Genomic DNA, 16,898 nt, shown 5'->3' with positions numbered 1-16,898 from the left:
GTCCAATTATAACTTAGATCTTACCCAAAATACACGCCATAGCCAATTGTTATTAACTCAGCTAGAATTTATTAAAAAAGAAAAGAGAGAGAGTGTTGGTTAAAAGATCAATATACAGACAGACTTGAATTCAATTCTTGAGGTTCAGATGCATAGATGAGGTGAGCTCATAGTTGCCAAAAGTCCTTTTAGAAATGGTCGAGAGGTTATAGTCCAATGTCCATATTCAGGGTGACCCCAGTCACTGACTCGGGATCTCAATCCTTATGGCTTAAGGTTTCCCCCTCTTGAAACCCAAAGCATATCTGAGATGAAGCAGGATCATGTCCCAGGGTTCTTATACATTTCCAGCAGCGTTGCGGCCTGAGAAAACAATGGGCTTAACTCCTTCTCCCAAACATCCTGGCAATTAGCACAGGGTAATTTATCCATTAAACAGTTCAGATCCAGGTTAGCACAACCTTCAAAGAGACACAGAGACAATAATACTATTTCACTCAAGTATCATCATAAATATTAATATTCCTTTTTTGATCTTTGAATTAAAACTACAGCAATAGACAAGACTTGTTCGCTGACATCACAAGCCCTGAGCAAACATCTCCCCTTCTACCTCTAACAATGCAGACTTGCATTTCAAAGCTCTGTTCATTTACAGATCTTCCTAACCAGTCCGTAAGGTTCACCCATGGGTCAGGTCAGTGGGTGAGGTGAGTAAATTAACTCTTTCTGGCCCTGTCACCTTTCAATGAAATATTATATTATACTCATAACGTCACAGGAGGTCAGGAATAGGATAGCAGGGGCTGCGGGTCGGGAGTGAAGGGCACCAGCAGAGCTGTGAGTCTGGAGGTCAGGACTGGGATGGGAGGGGCTGTGGGTCGGGAGTGAGGGGCACCGTCAGAGCTGGAGGGAGCGCAGGGCGCTGCGGGTCGGGAGTGAGAGGCACCAGCAGAACTGTGAGTCTGGAGGTCAGGACTGTACGACTCTGGCAGGGTGGCCATTTAGAAATCTTTTCCTTGCTTTTCTTTTTCGCCTGGCCCCAGCGTTAGGACCGTTTGGGTGTTTCAGTGTGTGTGTTTTCCCATTTGGAGGCATTTGGACGTTTGGAAGGGGAGCCGAAAGAGGAGTCTTTTTCACAAGCAAGTTGGCTTTCTGCACAGGTAGGGCCCTTGGCCGTAAAGCTTAGCTCCGTCAGTGCGTCTGCATGGGGTTCCTCCAGTGCCTCAAGAGCCCGTGCTAAACTCTCGGTGTGGGCATTTGGCTTCCGCCAGTCAGAGTGCCATGCCTGCGTCTTCCCAGGGCCGGCTCCCATGAGGCGTGCATAACTTGGGAGGAAAGGGGTAGAAGAGAAAGCAAGTGAAGCTGACTTGGAGTGGTGGTGCCCCTGGGCGGAGTGGTCCTCCTGCTCCTTCCTGTCGGAGGGGTGGGCTCGAGTGTGGGCTTGGGGGGTCTGGCTGTGGGCGGTGGGAGGATGGTGTCCAGGGAAGTCCCAAAGGTCACCCTGCGCCGGCGGAGTGTGAAGCCTCTCCCCTAGGTTGGGGTGACGAGTATTAAGCCTTCCTCTGTGGCTTGGGCTGGGGAGCATGATCCGGCGTCGGGTCCATTTGGGTGGAGCTGGCGGCCGGCAAGAATTCGGGCCATCAGGTCAACCCTCTGTGGAAATGGGGGTGAGCCGGCAGGCCTGCGATTTTGGCTTTGCGGGCGGGCAGCTCAAGCCTGGCCTCCTATGAGCCTGGAAGGCAGCCGGCTGGGCTCACCCGTCTCCTCCCCGGGCCCAAGTTCCTTTCAGGCAGCAGGTGGAGCGAGGAGCCCAGGGAGGGGAGAGCAAGGAGGTGTCCGGAGCCTCGTCCTGCCCGGGGCCCAGCAGGGCTCTTGCCCGCTCCCGGCCCACCTGGTTTTGGCCTCTGCCACCCCTAGCAGTCAGCCAAAAGAGCAGAAGTCACCCTCTCCCTCCCGCAGTGGCCAGCATGGGGTTTGAACCCATGACCTTGGCGTTATTAGCACCACGCTCTAACCAGCTGAGCTAGCCGGCCTACGGGAAGCCCTTCCTTGCCTGACCCTTTTGGAAGGAGTCACCGGCTGGCGCGGGGAACGATGTGGCCTCCGTTATCGAATGGATGGATCAAGACACCATCCACCAAGGTAGGGGAATTAGCTCAAATGGTAGAGCGCTCGCTTCGCATGCGAGAGGCAGCGGGATCAATGCCCGCATTCTCCAGCGGCGAGGCAGCCACAGGACCTTCTCTTGCCCTTCTTTTAGAAGCCATGGACAGTCAGCCGGCTCAGCTCCTCCAGTGGCCTCCATCCCTCTCCCCGCTTGGCCTCCCAAAAAGCCAGCCCTTGCGGAGCACAAAACTCTTCCTCCCCGGCCCTTCTCCCCCTTGCGCTGACTGGGAGGCTGGCGACAGCTGGGGGAAGTTAGCTCAAATGGAAGAGCATGGGAGAAGTAGTCAGACCCATACACACATTCTCCAGCCTGCTCTGCTCTGCTCTGCTCTGCTGTGCTGGGCTCTAGTGGGGGGCCTGCACATTTCTTTCTGAGCTCTCACTGGAGCACAATCCCTTTCCTCCTCCCTCCCTGCTAGTCTACGCCAAGCTCATTGGCCGGGAGGGAGAGCCACTCAAATACAGAATTACTCACATCCCAGGGGTCCATGAAGGGAATGAGGAGATGGGCGGGGTGGCATGTGATACCAGCTCAGCTGAGACCGTGAGACCTCGCAGCCTCCTGATCTCAGGCAGCATGGCAGCCGTGGAGCAGAGCAGAGCACGCAGACAGCTTGGAGACAGCCAAAGTGGGGAAGGGCTGCGTTGGTCTGGAAGAGGGAGTCGGTGGCTGTCTATCCTGGCGGAGGCAGGGTCGTTTTGCTGTATGCTGGGCCAGGGGCCAGGGAGTCTGCTAGAGTTGCTGAGCTGGGCCTGCTCCTGGCTTTGCTTGGGTTAGAGGAAAGTGGTGAAGATAAGAACGGGCCTCCTGGGTGAGACCGATGGTCCATCTAGGCCACTATCACGTCTTCTGACAGTAACCGATGCCAGGCGCTTCAGAGGCAATGGCCAGAGCAGGCAATCGTCGAGTGATCTATCCCTGCGTTGTCTTCTGAAGTTTGGTGCTTGTTTCAGGGGCTAACTCTCAGCCCAGACACACTCCAGGGAGGGAGCGTTGGTGTTTGTGCCGAGGAGCGTGGCTGGGACTCGGACCCCCTTCCCCAGCTCTGGGTAGCGCCCCGCCCCCACTCCCCCATTTCAGTCTGTGTTCTGCTTAAGGCCGTAGAGCCCTTGCCTTTTGCCCGGTGCCTGAGAGTCAGGCCAGCTGCGGGGAATTAGCTCAAGCGTCAGAGAGCTCGCTTTGCATGCAAGAGGTAGAGGGGGGCTGTCATAAACAGATCTGGCAGGAGCAGCAGGCAACCCTAACCAAGAGGCTCAGCCAGAGCCTGAAATATCACGTAGTGCACCAGCGGAGAGCAGTTCACAGTCAACGGAAACAACGTCATCACCTACATCGCTTCCAGAGGGACCAACCCCAAGTCCACAGTCTACCTGGAGGAACTGGTGTCTCCAGCCTCAAGGGGACAATTCCAGACTCAGCATGAAGCCGATGACAGCCTCAAAAGACTTGGGCGGCGGCACAGAGCAACCCACCACCTCTCAGCTCTTCTAACTGATCCCGGTTTGTTGTAGAACAAGGACTTTTATACAAGGAGATTCTTTCTGGTGGACACCAGGAAGGCTGGCATCCTCAAAAACAGTTGGTAGTTCCAACTAAGTACCAGGAAAAGCTCTTAAGCTTGGCCCATGATCATCCCAGTGGTCATTCTGGGGTGAACAGAACCAAAGACAGGTTGGGGAAGTCCTTCCACTGGGAGGGGATGGGCAAGGATGTTGCCAATTATGTCTGGTTTTGTGAGGTGTGCCAAAAGGTAGGAAAGCCCCAAGACCAGGTCAAGGCCCCTCCAGCCACTCCCCATAATTGAGGTCCCATTTCAGCGAGTAGCTGTGGATATTATGGGTCCTTTCCCAAAGAAGACCCCCAGAGGAAAACAATACATACTGACTTTCGTGGACTTTGCTACCAGATGGCCGGAAGCAGTAGCTCTAAGCAACACCAGGGCTAAAAGTGTGTGCCAGGCCTTAACTGACATTTTTGCCAGGGTAGGTTGGCCCTCCGACATTCTTACAGATTCGGGAACAAATTTCCTGTCAGGGGCCATGAAAGACCTGTAGGAAGCTCATGGGGTGAATCACTTGGTTGCCACCGTACCACCACCAAACCAATGGCCTGGTGGAGAGGTTTAATGGAACTTTGGGGGCCATGATACGTAAATTTGTGAATGAACACTCCAATGATTGGGATCTAGTGTTGCAGCAGTTGCTGTTTGCCTACAGGGCTGTACCACATCCCAGTTTAGGATTCTCACCATTCGAGCTTGTGTATGGCCATGAGGTTAAGGGGCCATTACAGCTGGTGAAGCAGCAATGGGAGGGGTTTACGCCTTCTCCAGGAACTAACATTCTGGACTTTGTAAGCAACCAACAAAACACCCTCCGCCATTCTTTAGCCCTGGCTAAAGAAAACCTAAAGGATGCTCAAGCAGAGCAAATGGCCTGGTATGATAGACATACCAGAGAGCGTTCCTTCAAAGTAGGGGACCAGGTTATGGTCTTGAAGGCACAACAGGCCCATAAGATGGAAGCGTCATGGGAAGGACCATTCACGGTCCAGGAGTGCCTAGGAGCTGTTAACTACCTCATAGCATTTCCTAATTCTTCCTTAAAGCCTAAAGTGTACCATGTTAACTCTCTAAAGCCCTTTTATTCCAGAGAATTACAGGTTTGTCAGTTTACAGCCCAGGGAGTAGATGATGCTGAATGGCCTGAAAGTGTCTACTACGAAGGGAAAAGTGATGGTGGCATGGAAGAGGTGAACCTCTCCACAACCCTGGAACGTCTATAGCGGCAACAGATCAAGGAGCTGTGCACTCACTTCACCCCTTTGTTCTCAGCCACCCCAGGACGGACTGAACGATCATACCACTCCATTGACACAGGTAATGCTCACCCAATTAGAACCCCACCCTACCAGGTGTCACCTCATGCCCAAGTTGCTATTGAACGGGAAATCCAAAACATGCTAGAGATGGGTATAATCCGCCCCTCTAACAGTGCATGGGCATCTCCAGTGGTTCTTGTTCCCAAACCAGATGGGGAAATACGCTTTTGCATGGACTACTGTAAGCTGAATGCTGTAACTCGCCCCGACAACTACCCAATGCCACGCACCGATGAGCTGTTGGAGAAACTGGGACGTGCCCAGTTCATCTCTACAATAGATTTAACCAAGGGGTACTGGCAAGTACCACTAGATGAACCCGCTAAAGAAAAGTCAGCTTTCATCACCCATGCAGGGGTGTATGAATTTAATGTGCTTCCGTTTCGGACTGCGAAATGTACCCGCCACCTTCCAAAGGCTGGTAGATGGTCTACTAGCAGGATTGGGAGAATGTGCAGTTGCCTACCTCGATGATGTGGCCATTTTTTCTGATTCATGGCCCGAACACCTAGAACACTTGGAAACAGTCTTTGAGTGCATCAGGCAGGCAGGACTCACTGTTAAGGCCAAAAACTGTCAAATAGGCCAAAACAGAGTGACTTACCTAGGGCACCAGGTGGGTCGAGGAACTATAAACCCCCTACAGGCCAAGGTGGAGGCTATCCAAAAGTGGCCTGTCCCAAGGTCGAAGAAACAGGTCCAATCCTTCTTAGGCTTGGCCGGGTATTACAGGCGATTTGTACCACACTACAGCCAAATCGCTGCCCCACTAACTGATCTAACCAGAAAAACACAGCCAAATGCAGTTAAGTGGACTGATGAGTGTCAGAAAGCCTTTACCCAGCTTAAGGCGATGCTCATGTCTGACCCTGTGCTAAGGGCCCCGGACTTTGACAAACCCTTCCTAGTAACCACCGATGCATCTGAGCATGGGGTAGGAGCAGTTTTAATGCAGGAAGGACCGGATCACAACTTCCATCCTGTCGTATTTCTCAGCAAGAAACTGTGTGAGAGGGAAAGCCACTGGTCCATCAGTGAAAAAAGAATGCTACGCCATTGTGTATGCCCTGGAAAAGCTATGCCCATACATTTGGGGACATCGGTTCCAGCTACAAACCGACCATGCTGCGCTAAAATGGCTCCATACTGCCAAGGGAAACAACAAAAAACTTCTTCGATGGAGTTTAGCTCTCCAAGATTTTGATTTTGAAATTCAACACATTTCAGGAGCTTCCAACACAGTAGCTGATGCACTCTCTCGTGAGAGTTTCCCAGAATCAAATGGTTAAAACGTGTTCTTGAAATGTGGAAAATCTTGTAGTTTTTACATAATTAATAGTATATGTAACGGTGCATGTGATTTATTACTGTTTATTTTAAAGTTTTATGTAGAAATCACTCCTTGAATAAAAACAAAGAGGGATTCACCCCCCCTCCTCCTCCCCTGAGGTTCCAAACAAGGGAAGAAATCAATCAGGTCCTTAAAAGGAAAGATTTTATTAAAAAGAAAGAAAGTAACACTATCTCTGTAACACCAGGATGAAAATATTACAGGGTCTAGCTTATGAACCTAGAGGACTCTCCCCACCTTTTTCAGAATAATCAAAAGTAACAGCAAACAGAAATAAAGATATTTCTCCAGCAAACACACATTTGCAAATACAGAAATTAATTATAAGACTAATCCGCCTTTCTAATACTCACTATACTGAATAGATTGTTCATTCCCTGCCTTGACAATTCAGACAGTCGCTTTTCCGTCATATCGCCAGCACCTCTGATTCCAATAGCAGGGCAGGTTTTCTCTGGGCACTGAGATTTTTCAAGGAGTTGGTGGCTCCTTTCTTTCCTCACCCTGAGTAAACTCAGCTTTTATTCCATCCTTGATGACTCATGGAATAACAACAGCAACATGAAGAGGAGAGGGAATATCTCACTGCCGGGTGGGGAGGAAGGTGGACACATCCCTCTGTTTGAGCATTGCCATTGCAAGAGAGAAGGTTTCAATGGAATCGAATGCCCTGGCTCAGACAAGAGACATAGGAGGTTCTGCTGTTCATGGATCTGTGCAAAGGAAATTGTGTTTCTGTGTGAAAATGGGGAGGGAAATGAAACACCGACATGGTGGTGCCTAAGGCAGAAGGGACCCCTATAGGATTAGAACAGGATAAGTTCTCAAGCAGCATGTTTCTTACTTTGCCCATCTGTCAATTTTGATTATTATCAATGGAAATATTTTGCCATTGGGTCGTGTGTTTACATTACATTTACCAACAAACACGTAATTCTTCCAGTCCTACCGAGTCTGCCAGTGGTGAGTTTAGAGAGACACACTCACTCTTCCCACTCCCTATGCCAGGCCTGTGCTCTCCAGAGTGTCAACTTCCCACACAGCTGGGATCCTTCCCTGGTCTCCTCTCAGACGTCTGCCCCCCACCCCCCCTTCTGGGATCCCCTCTGAACACTGTCCAACTCCCCTGCTGGCAGGATCCCTCTCCATTCTTTTCATTTCCTGCCTCCCCTCTGAGCAAAATCTCTGGCCTTTTCCCACACTAGGAAATGAACCCAGGCCACCTGGGTAAAAACCAGGAATCCTGATCACTAGACCATATGGGTCTGCACAAACAGCAATCCATTTACACATTCACTAACCCATTCACACATTCACATTCATTAACATTTAAAAGTAGCCATTCAAAAAACTTCAAAAACAGACTTCAAAGAGAAATTGCAGAGTTACAATTTATTTGCAAACTTCACACCATTAATTTGAGCTTGAATAGGGACTGGGAGTGGCTGGCTCACTACAAAAGCAATTTTCCCTCTCTTGGTATTGACACCTCCCCAGCAATTATTGGCAGTGGACTGCATCCACCCTGACTGAATTGGCCTTCAAAACTGGATCTACCCTATTAAGATAATATGAGGAATATGGGGTTACAGCCCGCTCCGCAAAGGTATAGAATGTCACACTGAGATTTCCATTTATGTAACCAACTTTGACCTCTCTGCCTAACACTTATAATCACTTAAAATCTATATTTCTGTAGTTAATAAACTTATTTTAATGTTTTACACTGACTTGTGAAATTGTCCAAAGTGCTTGGGAAAGCTGCTCAGATTAAAAAGGCTGGTGCATATTCACTTTCTTTTTGAGGAAGTGGTGAATTAATTAATGAGCTTGCACTTTTCAAGCGGTTTTGAGCAGTGTAAGACGGTACATTTCTGAGGTGCAAGGCTGAGGGCTGGGGAGATATGCTGGTGTCTCTCTATGTACAATTGAGGAGTGGCTTTTAGAGCATTCATGCAACTTAGTTGGGTGCATTGCTGCATGTTGTTGGCTGAGTGATCACAGCACATGGAGGGGGTTTTGCTGCTTGCCACTAGTGCAGCATTGTAAGACACAGCCCAGGCTGGAGAGAGAAGAGAACAGAGCAGTTCCACAGTTTGGGATTGTTCCCCGTGGATCCCACCACACAGAGACCCTGCTGTGACCAGCCGTGGTAATACTGTGCTTAGTGCTCTGCCTTGTAGCTTCAACAGCTGCACATGCAAGATGAGTTACAGTGACCTTGACCTTGTTTCCATGTTTATCCAAAGCCTCCTTTTGACAGTTGTCAGCAAAAAGACCCGTTTCTTTTGCAAGCATTTGTATAGCTAGCAGCTCTCTTGGCAAGCCCTGCCATGGTGCCATGCTCTGGGACTTCTCCCTTAACTGTTCCATTTTTCATCAACACTAACATGAAAGGTGAAAGGACAGTAATTCTCCATTTCCTGCAAGCCCTGCAGAGAACCCTCTAGAAGGGGCTCTGTGCATAGATATCCCCATGGGAGCACGACACAGGCTCTCCTGTCACAGCAAATTGCAGCCGGAGCAACCTCCTTGCCAATGCCAATGCCAATGCCAATAGCCTTTTGATCAACTCCAGACTGAGGATTTGATTCTCTCCAATGCTCTGCTGGAAAGAAGCCTTTTCCTTCACAAGCAATTACTTGGATTGTCAAGGGAGGTCTCTTCTGTTTCCTAGAAAGTCACAGGAAAATGTGAGCAAAGGAGATGAAAGCTATAGAGCAAGGCACCACTGGGAGTTGAACCCAGGATCTCCTGTTTACTAGACAGGTGCTTTAGCCAACTAAGCCATGGTGCCTTCCCCAAGAGAACCTTTGCAACCACTACACTTGATGGTCCAAGACTACACCTTCAAATGCCAAAGTACAGACATTCCCCATTTCCTTCAAGACTGCAGACTTTTTGCTGTCTGGCTCTCTGTGCATGGAAAGCCACAGCTGAGTTGACAGAGGGCTACTAACATGCACTTCTTCCACAAGCTGCCATGATCAGATACTGATTAGTGCTCTGTGTTTCACTCACAGCAGCTTCAGCTCAACTTGAGTCATGGTAACCTTTCCATCAGCTTCAGATTTACCACTTAACACTTTCCACAAGACTTAGCTGCAAGGGAGGGTCTCTGTGACTTGAACAAGCACTTACAAGGATTGTGCAGTGAGGTCTTTTCTTTTCATGAGAAGAAATAAAAGAAAGGAGCCTGACAGAAAAGCCAGGTTCAGCAAGGAAGAACTGGCAGGCCAAGCCAGGATCTTCTGGTGAGTAGAAAGGCTCTTCAGCCAGCTCTGCCCAAAGATCACTATCTAGAGGCCACTTCCCACAGAGACTGATTATGGTTACAGACCCATCCTGAAATTAGAGCAGGATATTTTAAAGCTTTATCTCACAGTACAGTAACACAATTCAACCATGTCGGTACAGAGGAGAAAGCACTCCTTCATTTCACAGTTATTGCTACTGATCTCACTGACAAAACTTTCTTTTCTCAGGGCTGCTCCCAGCACTTTAGGGAGTTTTTCCTCTTCTCCCTTCCAGCTGTGGTGATGGGACTGCAGCAGCTCCCCGGATGGCCAGCTTTGCTCTGTCACTTACATCCTTCACTTCTTTGGCTGAAGCTGTGTTTGCCACCAGTTTAATCCATAGCTGAGACCTGAGCAGCTAGTTACAAAGGCTCAATTCCCATCACCATCAGTGGGAGGTTATCCAGGGCTGCCAGGGCTGCAGGATTTGGCCCATGGACAGTCAAGGTGCTACAGCAGCTACATTCTTACGTGGTGAGTCCTGCAGCCTATTACCAAACTGCTCTGCCATAGTCTGCAGGGCGGCCTGACTTGCTGAGAATCTGGCAGAGGAGAGACCCTGGAGTAGAGAAGGAAAATGTCCTCAGCAGTCACAGCCGGCAGGAGCAGCAAAGACTGAGTATCAGACACACTTTTTCACCAGGACAGTAAATGTGCATAACCCCCTGATATATTCTCTGTTCACTCCCCCTCCCAAGGAAGCCCTATTCTGCTCTATTACACTCTCGTGGGATGAGAGGGAAGGTCCTCTCATGGGTAAATAACTGGTTACAAGGTAGGAATAAATGGTCAGTTTTCAAAATGGAGAGAGGTCAATAGTGGTGTCCCCCAGGGGGTCTGGGACAAGTACTATTCAACATATTCATAAATGATCTGGAAAAAGGGGTAAACAGCGAGGTGGCTAAATTTGCAGATGATCCAAAACTACTCAGGAAAGTTAAGTCCAAAGCAGCCTGCGAAGAGTTACAAAAAGAACTCAGAAAACTGGTTGAAAGGGCAACAAAATGGCAGATTTGTTGATAAATGCAAAGTGATGCACATTGGAAAACATAATCCCAACTATACATATAAAATGATGAGGCCAAAAATAGCTGTTGCCACTCAAGAGAGGGATCTTGGCGTCACTGCGGATAGTTCTATGAAAACATCCACTCAGTGTGCAACGACGGGCAAAAAAGCAAAGAGAATCTTGGGGATCATTAAGAAAGGGATAGAGAATAAGACAGAAAATATCATATTGCTTATGGCCAACCACATGCATTGGCCTCCCCTCAGGCAGGGGACTTATAGGCCCTTCTGCCAGTTGGCACTGGCAGCAGCAAGGGCTGGGTTCAGTGTCTAGGGGAGGAGAGCAGCAGACAGGGAGGAGAGAGAGTCCCGAGAGGGAAGCAATGAGAGCAGATTGCAAACCGACCAGCTGAGGGTCTCACAGGAGTCCTGAAATAACAGTAGCTCCAGGTCCCATCAGGGCTGCCAGGGAGGGGTGGGTAAGTGGGGCAATTTGCCCTGGGCCCTGCAGGGGCCCCCACAAGAGTTTTTCAGGGCTCCTGGAGTGGGGTCCTTCACTAACTCCGGGGGCTCCAGAAAACTCTCGTGGGGCCCGGACCCCCGGAAATTCTTCCGCTCCAGGTCTTCGGTGGCAATTCAGCAGCAGGGAGTCCTTCCGCTCCGGGACCCGCCACCGAAGTGCCCCAAAGTAATTTTATTCGAATTTCCTGCATCGAGGTCATACATTCAATGTTATGTCCCCACTAAAGCACGTGAATTCGGGGAAGTGCGTCCACAATACCGAGGCTAGCATGGAGTGGCGGAGCATTGCACTGTGGTAGCTATCCCAGGGTTGGGGCAAAAATATTCTCGCAGATGTTTCTGGGTGTGTGCCGTCACTCGCTCCTCCTCCGTGAAAGCTACAGCAGACGTCATGCTGTCAGCAGACGGTGCAGCACTGTGCACCACCTGTCTCCTGGTATGTTGAATCCACTTTGAATGTCCTCTCCTCTTTCTATCTACTCTTTCAACTAACCATTTCGCACCATTTCTCGGCCATCGTGAACAGAGCCGCACAGCTTCCGCCGCAAACTCTGCAGGTCCAAATAAAGTCTATGGAGTACATCCATAGTTGGGATGGGTCATTCAGTCCTTTGTATAGAGCTTCAGTTTGTAGCAAAGTCCCTCCACCGGTATCTGCCTTCTCTCAATGGGTCGATTGTATAGCTGATGGTCCTTAATGGGCCATCAAGCAGGCTAGGCAGAACTGACACCAACTTGTCTGGCTGGAGTGTTCCCCGGAAGCAGAGCACAAGTTTGAAATACCGGCAGCATAGAGCCAATATTCATAACCTTAACTATAAAAATGATACACATCTAGAGATAGCATCATTATAATCAGCCAATCAGAACAGCTCCACAGACCCCTTACATGACAACCTTTCTACAATATTGGCTGCAAATATAGAATAGTGGTTGCAACGGTGATCTATACAGTTACAGATTATGTCAATAACATCACAGGAGGTGACATGGCATCAGTGAGACTGATATTGGAATAGCCTCCAGTTTTGGTGTCCTCATTTGAAAAAGATGTTGTGAAATTGGAGCTGGGTCAGCAAAGAGCCACCAAATGTTCTGAGGGCTGGAGAAAAATGCCTTCTCGTGAGCTATTGAAAGAGCTCAACGCGTTTAGCTGATCAAAAGAAGATTGCAGGTGACTTCATTGAAGTCTTGAAGTATCTTAATGGAGAGAAAAGATTGGGTATTAAAGGGCTCTTTAATCGAGCAGAGAAAGGCATAACAAGACCCAATGGCTGGAAGGTGGAAAGACATATTACATATTACATATTATAACTGAGGCACAAATATTCAACAGCGAGGATAATTCACCACAGAACAAGCTACCAAGGAAAGTGGTGGATTCTCCATCTCCTGATGTCATTTAATGAAGACTAGATGCCTTTCTGGAATGTGTTTGCCCCAAAAGTAGCTATTGTGTCATACAGGAGGCCTGTGATATGCAGGGGGGCAGGTTAGATGCTCTAATGGTCTCTTCTGGCCATAAAGTCGACTAATTTCTGAAAAACTGAGTGTAGCGTTGGGAGCACCGTCTGATGTTTTCCTGTCTAGCCGGCTTGCTGCCTAGAACAAACGCTCCTTGAGTGGGGTGAGCCACAGGGACTAGTTCAAACCTCCAAAGTGCCTGGGCAGAGGCAGGACATTAGCACAGCAAGGGAGGGGTGTGGCAGTGACATCACAAAGGCCTTTTGCAGGACCTCAGACTATTGGTCAAAGGTGGTGGGGAGGTGGTGACCTCACAGAGCAATGCTGACATCAGCCAGGCAGGACAGGGGCGAGGGGCAAGGGAAACCTCTGAGACCACTGTGGCTTTGCTTCAGCAAGTCTCCTTCTCCAGGTCTCTCTTTGAGGACTGAGGGAGTATTCGGGTTCACGTACGTGAGCGCCAGGAGGAACCTCTTTCGAGTTTTCTCCTTCCCTTTTAGTGATTTTACTAGAGACCAGCCGTCCCTGTTTAGAAGGTAAGAGCCTCCTCGAAGGAATGGCTGTCCTTGGGGTGTCACAGTTCGGTTGCCGGTGCCCCCCCAATGTAAGGAAGTTCCCACCACCCTGCTCTGTGTTCGCAGTGTGGGAGAGAGCAGCATCCACGGCAGTGATTTGCTCCTGGCTGCCGGAGCAGAGCAGCAGGCTCAGCTGTCAGAACTTCCCGGAGCTATGAAAGGAGGGCCCATGGCTCTGTAGCAGGAATGCAGGGCAGGCGAGTTCACAGCAGGCATTGTGGGATACTGGCACAGGCCAGTTATGGTGATATAATGAACAGCAGCATCGACACTGACACTCTGCCACTTTAAGTTTGCTGGCAAAAGCTCTAGGCTTCTCATTGAAGTGATTTTATTTTGTCACCAAAACACAGGGCAGTTTTGTCGCCAGACGTGGCATTGCAGTGTGTGCACCAGCCACAAGCTGCCGACCGAGGGAGCGTTGTGTGTTTTTCACACACCTGAGCAATATAATTCTGCTGAAATAACTTTGTAGTGCAGACCTGGCCAAAGATTCACACACACAGAGAGCTTGCAAGGAAAATGTCACCTGCTCCTCTGCTTTGCAGAATCGAAACACAAGCAAAGCTTGTCAGGCCCAGGTGACGATGTAAGGACTCAGGTGTGAACATACACTGTACCTTAGTCACAGGCAGGCACGCTGGTTAACGTACCTGTTTTGTGAACAGGAGATGCTGGGTTCAACTCCCAGTGGTGCCTTGTTGAGATGCTTTTAGAACACCTGGTATTGGCTACTGTCAGAAGACAAAATACAGAGCTAGATGGACCTTTGGTCTAGCCCAGTGTGGTTTTTCTTATGGTTTAAATTACACTCACAGGTACTGATAATAGAGTTACTGATTGTTTGGGAGTTAAGAGCTGATAGGTCAGTGGTCCAAGCCCCTCACAGATGACCCCCTCCCTCTGGGACAGGGGCAGGTCTGAGCTCTCGCACCAAATGCTCATTGTGGCTGCCAGAATCTGTGGGCAGCTCATTTAGTTCATACCCAGGGTTGAGTCCTTGATTCACACATCAAGGATAACAACCCTTTATTTCTCCTGCCCCTATAACAAGGAGACTGGGAATCCAACACCAGCCAAAAGTGATCATTTCGGCAAGCAACCCAACCTATTTCCAACATACTGTAAAATCCACATGCAGACTCATACATGAAACCTTGCAAGAAAATCTTCCTGAGGGGGTCTGAAGCACCTGCTGCTGTGGGTTGGGATTGAGGGGCACTGGGAATAGGAGGGGGCTGTGGATTGGGACAGAGGAGAAGGGTGAAGAGGAGCAGGCTCTGGTTGGGAGTGAGAAGCGGTGAGCATAGGAGGGACTGAGTGTTGGGTCTGAGGGGCACTGGGAGTAGAGGGGACATGGGTTTGGGCTGAAGAGCATCCTCATTTGAGGATCCAGCAGGACAGGGGAAGGCGCAGGTGATTCTAATTCCTTAGGGGTGTTTGTGTGTGCAGGGGAGGAACATGCTTTATGCCCAGAGGCCTTTATTCCTCCAGCCTGCAAGGACAAAGAGGATGTCAAGGAGTTGCTCCTTCAATCCCCCCTCCACAAGGCCCTTCTTAGGAAAGGCAAAATCCTGAAGAGAAAGAGTAACACCAAAGAAGGTGCCTGAAAGTCAGATTTTTACAACCACAGTGAGAAGCTTATCACCTGACCAGGGACTTGAACCCTGGACCCTCAGATTAAGAGTCTGATGCTCTGCCAACTGAGCTAGCCAGGCTCACACAGGAAAAGTGCAAATTGGTGCAGAGGTGAAGCTAGTCAAGAAAAAGCAAGCAGGAAACAATAGGGGAAACCTGCTGCTCTCTCTCTCTTCGCAGCCCTGGCCTGGCCTGGTATTAGTGCTGGTTAAAAAGAGGGGAAAATATCGGCATCTACCAGCCTTTCATAGCTGTACAAGACTCAGGCACAATACAGAGGTGCCCATCTGCAAGTGCCGAATGGTTGGATTGGCTAATGCAACCTGTAGACGTCCAGGGCACACTGGGATATCGAGCCAAGTGTCCATCACCATCATCATTTCGAAGGGATAATGATAATGATGGGAAGGTTCACAACTGACTCAGTAGTTGCATACAAAGGTGCACGTTTGGCAGTTACATTGGGAAATTCTGGCTCCTTCTCAGGCTCAGGTTGGCCACCCCGGTCTAGATGTAGAAGTTACAACATTTAAACTTGAAAGAGGGGCCAATTTCCCCATCATTTCATACCTTTACATCCAAACACGATGACTTTCTGAATGAACCCTCCTCATTCAGCCAGAAGATCTTGGGGTGGTTGTAGGAGTCACTGGATAAAATTCTCTGGACTCTGTTCTGAATCAGGTCAGAGCAGAGGTATCTAATGATCTAATCTGGCTGTAAAATCTATATATCAACACCAAATATGGTGTGAAATTAATCCTCAGAAACGGCTGTTCCCCACCCGGACCCCAGCAAAGGGCTCCCTAGAGAAGGAGGCTGTTGAGGAAGGAAAGAAGAAAGATGTCCTTCTCTCCCTGGAGGAACTGGGCTCTGCGCTTTGGACAGAAAGGAGGGGAAGGAAATGGTCACACGATGGCAGCAGAACCTAAGAAATGAAACACAATAGGCTTCTGAGCACGTTGCTTCTGCACAGTGAACGAACCTGACTCCCGTATCATGAAAAGCCAAAAAGCCGTTTCTTTCTATGCCCAGGAGAAAAGAGTTCCAATCATTCCTGCCCGTTTACTTTTGAATTATTTTCCATTATAAAGAAAATTGTAACAAAATTAGTCTGAACTTGAGCTGCCTGTTATTAAAAGCTGGTTCCCCAATTCAGTTCCAACTGCCCTGCTAGAAACACCCCAGGTCCCTGCTCAACCCAGGAAGAGGAAAAAGAGAAACCCCCACTGGGCACTGCCCTTGGCGCCAGGCTGCTGTCCCGGGGTGCGGGTGGGGACTGATTGTTTGCTGCTGAGGAGGGAGCCAGTAGAGGCCTCTGGTGCTCTGCTCCTAGCATCTGCCCGGCCCAGGCTGTCCTCTGCCTCAGCTGCTGCTCCCGGCCTGCTCTAGAGTCAAACACGCAGGCCCCCAGGGGAACAGAGGCTGGGACAGGGCAGCAGCCTGGGCTGGGCTGGGAAGATGCTGGGAGTTCTCGTTCCCTGAGAACTGGCCCGGCTCCCTTCTCAACAGCAAACAAATCAATTCCACGTCCCTTCCCCAGAAAAACCAGCCTGGAGCCAAGGGCAGCAGGGGACGATTCCCTCCAGTTCCCACCGAGGCAGGAGAGAATCCAGGGTGTATCTAGCAGAGCTTATGGAACTGACGTGGGTAAACCAGCCTTTAATAACAGGCAGTTCCATTTTAAGCTAAGAGTTTTTAACAATTTTTACAACATTAAATAACCCTTCAGTCGTAGTGTCACCATCCATAACATTGCTTCAGCCTTACAGGTTCCCAAGTGCAAAACTAAACATCTCTTCAAATCCAAGGGAGTGGAGATCAGTCAGTGTTCAGAGTCATCCCACATAAAAGAACCATGTTTTCGTACACACTGGCCCCATCATGTGGCCATCACCTTTCCCTCCTCTCTGTTAAAAGTTTTAGTATTTTGCACAGAAACTTTCTTCCCTCAGGAGAGACCTGGGAACCAGGGCTGCCAGCCAGACAAACAC

The 16,898-nt window shown here is 49.4% G+C and overlaps 4 non-coding genes across 4 annotated transcripts; 1 reads left to right on the top strand and 3 right to left on the bottom strand.

Moving 5' to 3' along the window:
* Nucleotides 1-1,962: 1,962 nt before the first annotated feature.
* Nucleotides 1,963-2,036, bottom strand: TRNAI-AAU. Its single transcript has one exon. It is a non-coding gene; the product is annotated as a tRNA-Ile (tRNA).
* Nucleotides 2,037-2,148: 112 nt separating this feature from the next.
* TRNAA-CGC lies at nucleotides 2,149-2,221 on the top strand. Its single transcript has one exon. It is a non-coding gene; the product is annotated as a tRNA-Ala (tRNA).
* A 6,903-nt stretch (nucleotides 2,222-9,124) lies between these two features.
* On the bottom strand, nucleotides 9,125-9,198 carry TRNAT-AGU. Its single transcript has one exon. It is a non-coding gene; the product is annotated as a tRNA-Thr (tRNA).
* Nucleotides 9,199-14,911: 5,713 nt separating this feature from the next.
* On the bottom strand, nucleotides 14,912-14,984 carry TRNAK-CUU. The gene has a single exon. It is a non-coding gene; the product is annotated as a tRNA-Lys (tRNA).
* Nucleotides 14,985-16,898: the final 1,914 nt, after the last annotated feature.

The sequence above is a fragment of the Mauremys reevesii genome, linkage group 12 (assembly GCF_016161935.1).
Source record: "Mauremys reevesii isolate NIE-2019 linkage group 12, ASM1616193v1, whole genome shotgun sequence".
Classification (NCBI taxonomy): Eukaryota; Metazoa; Chordata; order Testudines; family Geoemydidae; genus Mauremys; species Mauremys reevesii.
The sequence above is the reverse complement of the archived record's forward strand: the minus strand, read 5'-3'. Positions and strand labels throughout refer to the sequence as shown.